A 14,496-nucleotide genomic window follows, 5' to 3' on the forward strand; every position below is an offset into this window, starting at 1 on the left:
ATCAGCTATAAAACCCACTTCCCTGAAATACTTTCTTTCCCTCTTTTCATCTTCTCCCATCTGCTCTTTTCTTGTGTTTCTGTTCCTTTGGTGACAATAAAGACCCCCCATATTCATTCTGTGGATTCCCTCTCCCTTAGGCAGCCAGTGAAAAATACAAATGGCATTTGATGTAAATCAGAGTAAGATTCTGCTGGGTTTTCCCCCCCCCCCCTTTTCATGCTCTAGGCATTAGTATAATGAAGGAGAAGGCAATGATTCTTATTTAATTTACATTCTTTAAAGGCAGATGCCTTTGGCATGTGTGGGACGGGAAAAGACTGGTCAGTGTGGCAACATGTGAATGACTAAGGCTGGACCGGGGGCTGATCTTTCATTTCTTTAGGCAGACAGGAATGTGGCCCCTGCCTTCCTTCTGCAGATTGCCCTCACCGGCCATGCCCTCCCGTGTCGCCTCTTTGTGATTCCCCGGCTCACCAAGAGCAGAGCAGCCGCAGAGCATCCCGGTTCCAGCAATGGTGTTGACAGCTGCCATGCTGCTCCACTACCAGCTGAGACGCTCAACGGAGAGATTGTTCAGCTGAGAGCTGTGCCAGGGGCTTTCTTGTACTATACACAAACCCCCAAACTGGAAGAGCTGGGATTGCCTCACCTGTCCCTGCGCAAGGGGGAGTAGAATCTAGTCCACCGTTGTGCCCTATTCAATATTGCCTCCTACTCTGACCCATTTCACTGTGACAGAGCAAGGGGAAGCAACAGGCTTGGTATTGCCCCTTGTTTTCCCCATAGGATGGCTGTACACAGCCTGATGTTTAATGTTTCTTGCAGTGAAGTGGATACAGCTTTCCCCTGGCAGGACTGAAGGGACTGGAGCTGACTGTGCCACAATTTGTTCCCTGGGTTCTGCCCACTGGGAGAGCTGGTGCCAGCCTTTACTCAGAGCAGACGATGCCTTACAATCAAGACATGATTGCACTATTAGGATTTTTCTCCAAGTCAAAAATGGTTCTCCAGTAATGTAAAATTTTTCATCCCTGATCATACTGTGATGGGCGCACGGTAGTGCCGCTCCCCCAGCAAATCATCCCTTCTGATAGACAAAGGTTTGCCAATGCATTTATTTGCCATTTTTTCTCTCTTTTAAAAACTCCTTAAATTTCCATCACTAGGAAAACATTTAACTGCCTTAAGACTGCACCCTGGGTTTGAGTCTGATTTGTTGAGGCTTTGAGGCCAGACAACTTTATTAACGACAGTGGGTTCCTTTGCAGATAAATCCTCCTTTTCAGAGAACATCTTTCCTAAAGAGTTTCACAGCTGATTATGGACACAAATAACTCATCAGAAAAAGTTAGTGATACTCAGTGCTTGGCAAGCCCTGAGTTATTATCCAGTTAATGCTGCGGCACTGTGCATTTCCAGCTGTGTTGCAGTGGCACGCAGACCTCAGCAGCTGTTGCAGAGCTCATCAAATAGCTGTTGAGCATCATCCCTGATTTGTCATAAACCTAAAGGTTCCTCTGGGGAAAGAATGTTATCGCCTACTGCAGCCCAGCTAGACTACAGCGATGCTCCAGCACTGTTGTTATCACAGGGATGCTGCTTGTTTGAATTCTTCCCTCTCCCCTTTGCCTTTATTATTATTCCTTTTTAGGGAGGAGACTTATACTCAAATTATTCATGGCCTTATGGTTCTAACTGACTTGTCTGGAAATGCACTTTGGTGTATGCTTCAGGGCTACCTGGCTTCATTTCTTGCTAACCAGCTAAGTTTACATTTAAAAAAGAATAAGCCTAACAATGCCAAGGGGCACATAACAGAGGTTTTTGTGAAGTACCTGGGTACTTGTCTCTATGGACAGGAGTGGAGTTTCAAGCGTCAGTTGTGGGATGGACAAAAGCTGGGGTTTATTTAGGGGTTTAGCATTTGCACTTACTCTGGGTAGGAACAAAACCAGAAAACTTCAAAACTGGAAAGGAAATTCTGAGAGGGGGGAAAAAAAAGCTTTCTCTGGGGTTCACAGAAAGGCTTTGTTTTAAGAAATATTTATCTTCAGATGCATAATACAGAACATGCTGAAGCAATACCTTCTTTCAGAATATTTGAAGCTTCTCAAAGTTTTCCATGTCTGCTTTTCCTATTTTCAGAACTTTTTCAGTTTTCTTCCTCTTTTTCCCTTTCAGTCACAATTTCAGCAGGACTGATATGATTTCCCAAATTGTTTTGGATTAAGTTAAAAAGATCCCAGAGATTTTCTGACCCCTTCAATCTTGGTGCTGCTGCAAACCCTATTTCATTAGTCACGAGCTTCTAGAGACTGGAAAAATCCAGCCTAGAGTGCAGAAGCTGTTTTGCAAAGGCAAGAGATCCCAGTTAAGTTTCTTACCCTGGTGGCCAGACCACTTCAACTCTCTGTGCTTCACACATTTATTTGATATTATGTGGACAACAATAAAGTTGTTTTTCTTTTTGGTTTCTACTATTTTCTAGGAAGGGTCTGAGTTATTGCAGTCCCTAATTAGAGTCCCACTTTTTAATTCAGCCAACACCCGTTCAGGCTTTCAGTTTGGAAACACCTTGTTCAAGTCACTGCTAAGTGGCCCTTATGTTTGTATGGAAACATTATCGAGAGAGACGTGGAAGTCACTCCTGGCCAAATCCCTCTTTGGCTGCCTCTGAGAAACATCTTGACAACAGTGTTTTTCCTTCCCTAGGTTGCACTCTAATCCCAAATTCTGCAATGTTCCCTTCAAGGGACACCCAAGTACCAGTGACAGGTGAAAGTATTTGTGTGTTTTCTGAGAGAATTGCCCCTTTTGTGTGCCCGAGCTCCTTTTGAAACTTGCCAAGTCACTGTGATCAGGCTGTGAACATCCCAGGGCCTGTGCTCTATAAATATCCTGGATGGATAGAGACAGTGCAAAGAGCAAACAGAGCACTTAAGTGCTAAGAACTTTTCTGTTGGGCCTGCTGGGTTTGTGCAAGTTGTCATTGTGAGCCTTTGTCACAGACAGGCTGCAGAAAATATTTTCAGCAGCTTGAGATAAAATGGACAGAGGTGGAGGCTTTGTGGTGGCTCAAAACAGTGAGATGTTTTTGGGCCAGAAACTTTCTTCCTGCTGCCAGCCCCCAGAAGACTTTTTTGGCCTGAAGGCTCATGTGTAATGGCTTATATATTAGACCAATAAAAGATACACATGATCTACCTTGTCTCACCATCGGCCCATCACCTAAAATGTTGCTGCAGCTAATGGTGGCTCGTATTTGATTTGTATCCAGTGTATTTTAAAGCTGCAAAACCATAGATAGGATAGATGTCTGTTTCAGTGCTATCCTCTGCCTGTTATTATGTTTGTATTAATGAGGAGCTATCCTGTAGCTTTACTTAATTTCAATATTGGAAACAAATGGTCTCCTATTTCTCTGCCTTGGGGCTAGGAGTGATTATTTCAGCCTCTTCAGTGTGTATGAATCTGTGTCTGTTAAAGGTCTCTATTTTGCAGTGAGCCCACATGCGACTTCAGTTTGCAAATTCAGGTGAGAAATGCTAAACCTGGCACCTAGTTCTTCAAGTACCAATACCGATAACGTAGCCAATGGTCTAAATACCATATTGTTTTGAAATTGCAGGGGTTTAGGCTTAGCCACTTGGGTCAGCGTCCTTCTGTTTCTTTATTGTTTACATCTTGATGTTTCAGTGTCACCAGGATACATTATTATGACCCTGGGATGCAAACAGCCCATTGCTGAGGGGGTTTTTTTTAGTAACTTGGCAATGTTATCTAAAGCAAGGCAGACTCTTGAAATTGGGACATACTGTCATACACAGGGACGGTGAAGAGTATTTGTGGTACAGAGTATTTCTTGCACATTTGAAATCTCTGATCTATCAATCAGAAAAGGAGGGGCTGAAGCAAAAAATTGGGGTTTTTTCTCTTTCATGTTTCTGATAAAATTAGAATTTGGAAAAAATACACTTAGAAATGGTATAAAGGTTTCATGCAACCACCATAGCAATGTTTATAGTGCTGTTTATAAATATGTTTTTAGGGAGATAGAAAACTGTAGATCATTGGCCTGCTAAGCCATAATGCCATTTCAGAGCTATTTAGGTTGTGTTGACTGAATGAATGTTTAGAATCAGTGCAGCACATGTAGTAAAAATTTGCATGAAAACTGTATCGATTTCAGGTGCAAAGGATGCATTTCAATGCAGAATAGATGGGCTGCTGGGTTTATCTGTATTCTAAGCCAGTGCCCAAAGGACCCCTCATAGTCCAAATGCAACACAAGGTGCAAGGCAGTGGGAGACACCGCATATGAGATGAAATGAAAGACTGTGAGCTGCAGCTCCTGGGTTCATCTCCTGGGTCTGTCCTGTATACCCCAACAAGGCAGCCTGTGATGGACTCCATTGAATGTCCTCCCTCATTTCTAGCCCTTGACACGAGGGAGAGCTCCTCCCATGACTACAAGCAGAGAGGTAGAAGTAGATGCTACTCTTCGTGCCGCTCTTGACATCGGTCTAGTGATGAGTCCCTAGCACTGTTCGGCTGGGATACCACCAGCAACAGAAGGTTCAGCCCCTCCTCCAGAGCAGGGGGTCAAGGCAGAACCTCTATCCCTAGTTAGTGGGCAGAGGGGAAGGCAGGAGGAAAACCAGAAAGCTCAGGACATGTTGCTATGAGTTGCAGAAAAATACTGGGAGTTTTTCAAAACTGATACTCAATGCGGTGATGTGCTATTTATGATGAAGTGCCTCAATGTATCCAGATCATTTTGAACACTTCGTTTCTTCAAGCCAATGTCAAGATCTTTTTGTATCCTGCAATCTGGAGCTCATTAAGTGCATGACGCATGGAAAACTGTGTTTGCCTCTTGATAATGTAGTACTGGGGAAAACAAGCTCTTAACCCCATTTTCTGTTGGACACCTTCTGTGTTCCAAATTCAGTCAGTTTTATATTTGTGTGTCTGTCTCTCTGCAGCTGAGTGAGGGTCTGAAAGTCACGTTCTGTGCAAAAATCTCCCCTAGTCACCAATCTTTGGTCGAAGACAAATACATAAAGTGTGGTGCTCCGTCCACCCGTCATGGCCTGGGAGATGGAAATTCCCCCCTAACTGCCAATGTTACAAACGGGTATTTCTCCAGAGGGAGATATTGAAGGATGCAGTGCATTTAGGAGTTTGTTGTTGTCTGCTTCAAAGTGAGAAGCGAATCAATAATTTGTTAGGCTGTGAGCTGATGGCTTGTCTGAGTGCCAGCTCCGGTGCCCTCCAGGATAAGCTGCCAAAGTGACTGAGGGAGCAAAGCGGGATGTAAATTCCACAAGTCATTTTCCTGAAGCTCTTATAGAGGAAACTTTTAGAAGCCTCTCGGGAAGGACAAAATCCTTCCAGACTTAATTCTTGTTTGAGCAAAATTCCTTCTGAGGTCAGTAGACCAAATCCTGAAGTCTTAGCACTTGTTTACTTCAGTGGAGGGGGGTGTGTGTGTGTGTGGGTATGTGTGTGTGTTAACAGTGGGAGGGAGGGTCTTGGGATAGGGTGTGCTGGAAATGCTTTTCTGGGGAGCTGGAAGAAGCCTGCCAGGCTTAGGCCCTCCAGAAAAGGGCACACGTGTGAGAAGGCGGCTTGATTCAATAAAATCAAGAATTGCTTCCCACCTTTTTAGCAGTGGCAGAAAGAGCAGGTGAGAATTCCAGTTTTCAGCTGAGGCTCTTCAGTGCCTGGGGTGGCCCAGCCCTGTCTCTCAGGGACAGTACAGCTCAGACTCTCAGGTCTGTGCTTCAGAGGTGGTTTGCATCTGAGGTTTGCATCCTTCTTTCACATCCTGGAGGGAATGAAAGCCTTCCCAAGCTGGCAACCTCCTCTTACCTTTTTAATTGCAACAGAGTCCATCAAAGTGATTAGTGTCAAATACAGGAGCAGATGAAAGCTCGGACACTGTTGTCTGCTATCCTCAAGCTGGGCAAAGAGCTCTGTTTGCCATGTGGCTCCAGGGAAAGAACCTTGCTGGGGCTTTGGAGCAAGTCCTGGCTCAGCTTCCAGGTGGTAGTGCAATTACATCACACCAACAGTGCCCTCAGCAGAGGTTTCTCCTACTCGTCTTCCCCCCACCTCCCTTTCTCCCTACAAGCTCACATGTATCTCCTTTATAATGGACTCAGCCTTTATTAGCCAAAGATCACGCCTCTTTATTAACCTTCCAATAAGGCCACGCCAGCTGAGTGAAACACCATTCAGCAGGGCATATGGTATCATAAAAGTCACTGCTGGTGTCACACAGCTGTGTACAGTGCAGGACATGGAGCTGCTGCTGCTTTTTCTCTTTGTTCAGTTTGAGGCTTTTTGCTTTTTAGCAAAGAGAAGGAAATAGTTCTTTTCTCCTTTTCTGCTTTCTGGCCAGTGTAAAATGGGCTCTAGAAAATATAATCAGAAAAATATATAGGCTGTTGCATTGTTTTTATGGATCCTGGGTCATGATACAAGGGAGATTCCGTGGTAGAGTTTCATTAAAAGCAAAGGAGGAACACTGAAAGCTCTGCTGCTGATCCAGGGAAAGCAAAACTTCAGCAAGCCAAGTAACACTGGGCCATCGTGTACTTTATCTCCTGCTGTTTATCTAAAGCACATTTCTTACGTTCAATAGATTTCTACTTCTGGCAGTTTATATCTCCATGAGTTTAAGAGCCTTTGACTAATTAAGAGCAGAGAGATTTTCACTATGCTGCCACAGCCCCGATTTCCAAGTGTTTTGCTCTCTGGGGTCATATGAGGCCAAAATTGTAACTAAATAAGTGTCTGTGCATGTATACATACATATATTTAGGTGTTCAGATTATGTTTATATCCATATCTATACTTATTTTTTTAAAAAAAGCCTTACAAATTAACACCTCTCAATGTCTGTACAGGAGCACAGTCTCGTCAGTGGGTCTCTGGTTGTGTTATAAGCTATTTGCCAATTAATCATGGAAGAAATTTAGGAGGCTCGTTCCAGAGGGTGAAGAACCCTGTGTGCTTGTGCGAGTGCATGTGCACGCATGCAGAAAGCGACTGTGAGGGATGCCTGTGCTTACACTGATCAGACAAGTTTTATTACTTCTGTCCATCGATGCTGCTTTGAAATATGGCAGGCTGATCCTGTTAAGGTAGCTCAGAAATGTCTTACCAGAATGGCTTTGGGCCCTGGTTCCCACACTCATTTACTGCCTTGATCCACTTCAAAATCTGCTCTGCTCAGCATTTGCTGCATTTGTGCACACAGATGCCTTGAAAAATGGATTGTTACCCAGCAGTTTTCTGTAACAAAAGGTGGATTTTGGTCCAGATCCAGAGAAAGACTTATGGGAAACGTTCACAACTGACAAAATGGCTGTGTCAGACCATGTGAAAAGCAGGAAGGTAATAGGCCTATGAAAGAATACAGCTGAGTTTAAAAACCTTTCAAATGGAGAGGTAATTCAAGTGAAATGCACAGCTGCATTAACCTTCCTGATGTTGGACAGAGCCTCCCTCCACAGTAAACCCCATACACCAAAGTTCAAGCTTCAGATTCAGGAAAACATATAAGTTCCTAACTTCATCCCTCTTTGGCAGCATGATCCAGTCAGTGCCTCTTGGCATCACTGGGAACCTGGTTGAAACTGTCACGAGGCTTGGGGCAGCACCGAGACCCCACGCGTGCCTAACAGCACCTATTTCCTTGTGTAGATCTTTGTGGTGCCACAGGGGGAGAGCCGGGTCTGAACCAGAGACATCAGCAGCTGTAACCTGAGTTTGAACGATGCAAAATGAGAGCAGTCAGGAGAAGAAGGATTGGTTCATGGAAGCTTACAAAACACCTCTCATTTTAGTGTGATGTGTTTGGGAAGAACAAAATCACTCATGAGGCCCGAAGGATGAAAAACAGCTTGGTCCGGGAGAAGTGAATTTCCAGATCAGTTATTATGCTGTTGCTGAGATCACACCCATGCAATCATGCACCAAGATCATGCTCTTAACTTCAGAAGGCAGCCTCCAGAGGAAGACTGCGACATTAAAGGAGCTACAAGAGTGGGAACGAATTTAGCCAATTTAATCTAAATAAATGTTTAATGGCAGGATGATCATCTTAAGGGTCATTTAGTACTGGGAAAAGGAAATGACACATAACACAAGAAGTAACACAAAGAACAATGAATTCAATTTAATAAAGGGCAAATTCAAATTAGAAACGAGACTAAACCTTTAGATGGTTTAGGACAGGCAGAAAGCGAAATCATTTGCTTAATGAGGTAGTTATGACAAACTAGCTAGAAATACTCTGTTTTCCAAATTCAGCAAGTTGGAGCTGAATCTTTCCTGCCTGATAGAACGGGTTCGACCAGGGAGCCCAGTGGTGTTTTGTCTGTCTTGTCTGTCACGGCCATTGGTTGCATTAACAATCCGTATTCGAATAAAGGCACTACAGTAGCACTGGTTCATGTTGAAAAATCCTTCTTTCATCTCGTACAGTGAAGAAAGAAATTGAACTTTTTGTGGTTTCACAATATGATAAAAACCACCAGGTGTGCTGTGGCTGTCCAAGCTGAGATTTATGGACGACGTGGAGATTCACAGCCTCACAGCCTTTGTTTCTGGTCAGAGTCGTCTTACAGGGAGGCTGGTGGGGATTTTTTCCTAGGGTGGTGTGGGACTTGGGTGCTTCGCTGTTCACTGTGCTGCAGAGACAACTGGATACCCCAGAGGTACCTGTTCAAAATCTTACTCTTGTCTTCCACTCCCACTGTTTCCTTGAAGCAGGACTGACCCGCTGGCTGTTAGTAATGCAACGGTTGATCTTAATTAACCACCTACAGGTCTCACTGCTCCAAATGGGCTCTTAGTCTCCTGCCTGCTACAGTGCTTTTTAGGAGTGTGTCTGAAAACAGCCTTGTATCTGTGTCACCAAGAAGGCTTTGTGAAAAAAAGACTACAAATGCATACTCCCAGAAACTCAGGTCTGAGTAAAAGTGGACCAAATGTACTTCTAGTGTAAACTTACTGGAAAGACTGAATAATGCAAGAACTGATACTGATACTTAAGTCATCGATTCTAATATGATGAAGACAAGTGATTAACAAAACTGTGTATCCCTTTGTGGCACGGATGCACAGTTGATATTTCTTGCTTTACTTTAAATATATTGATGGCCACAACATACCTAATTAATGAGGTTTCATAGGGATCTTAGTTAACACCTAATGATCATCAACAGCTGGGTTTTGCAATGTCTGAAAATGCAATGAAATGATAGCCTTTGGTGCATGGAAATGCCTCGTACTGTCCAACACAGCTGACGATTACTATGTTTAAGTAACAGAATTCTCATAAGGATTTGAGCTGCTCAGAAAGTAATGCAATTTTTCCAGAACCTTGATAATGATCAGGAAGTAAATGTAAAACTGTGATCTCATGTCATTTGGAAAGTTAAGGGAATAATCTGATGGGCAGAGCTTGTTAGGGATCTAACCATACACTGCAAAAGGAAAAAAATCTTAAGGCATTGGTCTCATCCATGGAAGTGGAGAAGACAGTAGATTTTATTCCATAATTATCTGAGATGAAAATAGGTGGCATCCCAAAGAAAAAATCGAGGAAAATAGGCCAGCCTAAATACTAGCACTGGTTGTTAACGTACTACTATAGATATGTATGTTGGAGAGCTGGCTGGAAAATTAATTTCTTCCTATAAAAACATTGTTTTTATATAAATTTTAGTTTAATCTTTGAGATTTTCATCAGAAAAATTAAAACTTATCAGTTTGCAGCTACCAGAAATTTTCTGGTTTCTGGTCAAGTTTTTTCCCCAGTGCAAACACAGGAATGCTTGCAGGAGTCTTTACTGGTGTGGATGTTGTTTCCTCTACAGTAGATTCCTCTGCAATCTATTCTGGTTTATCCCTTGGTTCTACAGCATCCCTTTTCTGGATGTACAGCCTACCTTAGCTGCTAGCTCCTTATTCCAGTTGTGAGTTGCTAAGATTTGACTTCTAAGTTTCTGCTGCAGTGTCCTGGTTCTGGCCAGGCCAGAGTTAACCTCCCCAAGCAGCCAGCCCAGGTGAGCTGAGACAGCCCAGGTGAGCTGAGTTAGCCCAGGCTGTTTCCACACCACCTGGCATCACTCCCCCATAAAAGGGGATGGTTGGGGAGGGATTATCCTGGGGGCCTCCAGGGTAGTTTGAGTGTGACTAGGGTGTTGGGTCAGTCCTTGCATCATCTAAGGTCATGTATTGTGTCAATAAGGTACTCTGTATTATCACCAGGTGTGAGTATAATTGGCTCTTGTTCTGTGTTCATGGTGCTTTTGTCAGTAAACTGTCCCTATCCCACCCCACTGAGGTTCTGTGTCTCCTCCAGGAATGAACTAGTGGAATGTGGTGCTCAGCCACTGCTTGGGACTAAACCACCACATTCAGTCATAAGGTGCTTGGAGGGCTTGTCATCATTTCTACTCTTTGCAGATGAGCTGAAAACCAGTAATAAAGTGTTCATGATGTTCAGTGAAAGCAATGGTAGCAGTTACACTGGCAGTAAATGTCAAAGAAAGAAACTGTAAAGGCTGAGGAAAGTAGATGCAAATTATTGAGGGTAAGTGTGAGACGTTTTTCTGAAATAATTTCTTGCTGGGGTCAGAGAATGGCAATCACAGATTTAATCCATCCCTCATATGAGTTGTTGAGGCTGTTGAATAAGAACCCATAAAATTTATACTTAGATAATTGTTCCAGGACCTAGGAAAGGTAATGCTCCTGGGGTGTTTTGTGGGAATCTATTTTGAACGTATATAGCATATTATCAGTGTTCATCAACTAATATGTAGTGCTTTCAAATCTCAGCTGTGTAACTGGGGAAGTTGAGTTGTCAAGCAGGAGGTCAGAGAAAACGATCTGTTGGTTTCTTCTTGCCTTTACTTCTCAGAATACAGGTCCTAGATGTGTGTGTTAATGCCCACAAGCCTGTGTGTGTTTGCACTGAGCAAAGTGAACCTGCAGAAAGCTGTGTGATTAGCATTAAACCATGCCTTTGTGCAGACAGTCCTTGGTGGTGTTAAAAGATTAAAGAGCATGGATGCTTCAGAACTTGTTGGGATGTTCTATGTAGTTCAGGCAGGCTGGTGCCATGTGTTACTAGAAAGCAGAGTTGATTGGAAATGTGCTAGTAGTTGCAGGTCACTATTTAAGCTACAGATATATACATCCCTCTGAATAGCCAGTAGCTTTGTGCTGTAGACTTTTGGCTGAGAAGTGACATACGAGTGAATTTCAACCAGCGCCTGGTTAAATTAGGCAGCATGGAGACTTAAACTGCAGTCCTCATGGTGTTCCCTGGGGTGCACATGCCAGGTGCCTTTTCCCTAGAAGGTCTCATTTTTTCCCCAAATAAAATGGGAGAAGTTTTGTGGGATGAGAAAACTCTTTCCTGTGTTGTTAAACTAAGGTCTTATTTCTGATATCTTCCCTCCTTTAAGAAGGTGTCAGTCACCTTTTCTTGGTTAGATACCAGACTAACTCCTGTCTCTGCTCTGGGTCTGTAGCTGAACAGAGTAGTTCATCACCAAGGGAAAACAAGTCTTTCTTTATAACTGTTTCTCTTCATTTTATCTTGGCTTGTCAGCGTCTGGCAGATTCTCCATCCTTTACGCCATTCCTCTTCTCGCTAAGAGAGCTGTCATTAGCTCTGCATATAGGGCAGGCTCAGGGATTTCACTATATCTCTGAAGCTTTGTTCACTCTTTCTTGGGCTTTTTAAATTTTATTTTCTTCATAGGTGAAAAAGGTCTGGTTCTGCTCTGAATCTGGTCTTCACTTTGTGTGGTCTTAAAACTTGGAGTTACTACTGGACTGAACTGACCTGAAGTAGAGCTGTAGCTGTGCCTGATGTTTCTGTTTGGAAAAGCATTTATGATGTTGGCATGTGTATCTCATTTTGCTAAGTTTACTTGTACTGTTTAGAACACTGAGGAGATTTATAATTGCTTGTTTTGTAATACAGCCACAAAGAATTAAGTAAAGGCTTTATAAGTAATCTCTCTTTTCCTCTAGCCAAAGAAACGCTGTCATGTTTTCATATATCAGCTTATTTAGGGTCAAAGTTTGGCTTCTCTCTGCGTTTGATAGACATATATAAGTGCTGCATCTGAGTAGTTCACTGAGGAATTTGGCACTTTGATTTTTAAATGTGGTGCCAAACACATGGAGAGAACAGTGTAGCTTGATTAGAATGGAGCCCATGCAATGAGGGGAGGTATATTTTGGGCAAAAATTACAAGAAGAGACAGTGACTTAGGAAACCAATTGCAATTAAAATTGTAACTGAGTTGATACTGGAGATGTGTGACTGCTATCTTTAGATATTTGCTAACTAGGCAGAAACTCAGAAAATAAGTGTTTTCTCAGAGCAGAGATAAGGAGGAAAGATGGCTTTATGTTTAAGATGCTACGCTGGGACTCAGAAAATTGACTTCAGTTCCTGTCCTGGCTGCCTCACAGGATGGCTCTGTAGTCTTGGGGATGATTACAAACTTTTTACCATATGTTTATGCTACATCTAGTGATCTGGAGCCCTCGTTTTAGTTGTGTTTCATGACATTCTAGCCTAGCAAATAATATTTACTCGTTAGTCCCTACCAGAAAGTAAACAAATGGTCTTTGGAAAAGTTAAACTGAGTCACGTTTACACTGAATAAGGATTCTGTGTCCTGGTCAGTAATGGATGAAAAGTGGGACCTTTGGAGATGATGACTATATCAGACTCAATACTCAGACTGGGAATGGGATCACTTAAGTTGTTTCAAAATGTTGTGCAGAGGAAGAAGGGGGGTGATGTTGACCATGAAGACTAAGCTATTTTCCCAATGACTTAGTCACATAACTCAGGAAGGAGGAAGGACCTGACAAAAGTAGAGGGAGCCTTCCTTAAAGAGAACTTTATAACATCGTTATTCTATCAGCCAAATTCAGGCACACTTCTTGTTAAATGAAGGAAAAAAATTGCCTTTTTTAAGGTAAATCATCCACAAACAAGCTTATGAGAAAAATAGAAGGAGGAAGGCCAAAGAGGCATGCCAGAGAAGGAAGTTTGCAGAGTCCAAGGAGTTCAGAGAAGGCTGCAGTGGGACTACCTCAGAGAGGGAGAGTTTACATCACTAATTCTTGACGGGTTTACCTTCTGGGACTCTGACCTTGGACCGGTGCCGGGACATTTGTCTGGGACTTGGCTTCTGGGCTGGTGAGTTAACGAGGGAATGACACACGTCTCTGTTGTGCTGAAACATGGTGTTTTCATTGCTCAGTGTGAGGGGTTTTCATCTCTGATCATTCTGTTTCTTCTGCTCCAGTGATGAGAGGATGTGTCAAGTACTTAAAGCATAACTTTGCAAGCTGGAAGACTTGTCCTCTCCTTCTGGGCTGCCACAGCCTATTTGTGCTTTTGGACAAGGCAAAGAGTGACAGGCATTAGATGTAGGGTTTTCCAAATGACTCTGGGCTCTCTTAACTTTACTCATATTGGACTCAATGGGACTTTTTCCCTTGTCTTTGTTGGGAAGGAGTACCTTATATTTCAGATTGTGTGGGAAGTAGGTAGGTTTGTGTAATCATTTGGGTAAAAATATGTGTTGTCTGTAACAGTGCAGGGAGCTGGTGCAACTTTTGCAGATGCTGTTTCATTGGCGGGAGAAGCACAGAAATCCCAGATCCACTGTTCATTTGAAGGTTGGCATATCAAGTGTAGATTTGATCATCTGACAAGGAAGGACAGGTCCATATGGCCCAATCCTCCTACTGGAAAAGGATATACAGCCAGAGGGACCAAGGGCCATTGACCCTCAAGAAAAAGGAGGAGTAGTGTGCTCCTTATGCTCAGGTGAGTTCCTCCTGTACTGTGAAGCCAGCCTAGAGGAATATTGTCTTAGCTGCTTAACTGCTTATTTGGCATCCTAGCAGCCCTGTGAGTTTGATCTTAACAACATCTTGGACTTCAAATACTTTGTTTTGTGGCGTGGCTGCTGCAAGCTTGGGGTTGCTGGCCCAGAGCTATCAGTACAGACCCAGTTAGCTACTTCTCTGGCATCCTGCAGTGTGAGCTGCTGGGGAGCCATGCAGGGTGCTGATAAAAGACCAACAAGACAAGCTCAGTCCCATTGCACCCCTTTTTCGGTAAACCTGGTGAAGCCAAAAGACTGGATGTGTGAATGTTGGGAAAGAAAGCTTTACTGTCAGAAGAGTTGTGTTGGAAATTTCAGATGGGCAGATGTACTTGGGTCTGGTTTCAGAACAATTGCAGAGAGAGAACTTTGCTCAACAGGTTTACTTCTCTGATCTTCATCACCCACAATGATGCTCAGCATTCATCTTAGAAGGGGGAATGGCAAAGAAAAACTGAAAGATGTTTGCAGTTATTTCCTGTTTCCCCTTCAACTTTTTCCCTTGTTCATATTTTCAGTGCTAATGAGAATCACGACTGTATGC

The sequence above is a fragment of the Gallinula chloropus genome (genome assembly GCF_964237585.1).
Source record: "Gallinula chloropus genome assembly, chromosome: 5".
NCBI lineage: Eukaryota > Metazoa > Chordata > Aves > Gruiformes > Rallidae > Gallinula > Gallinula chloropus.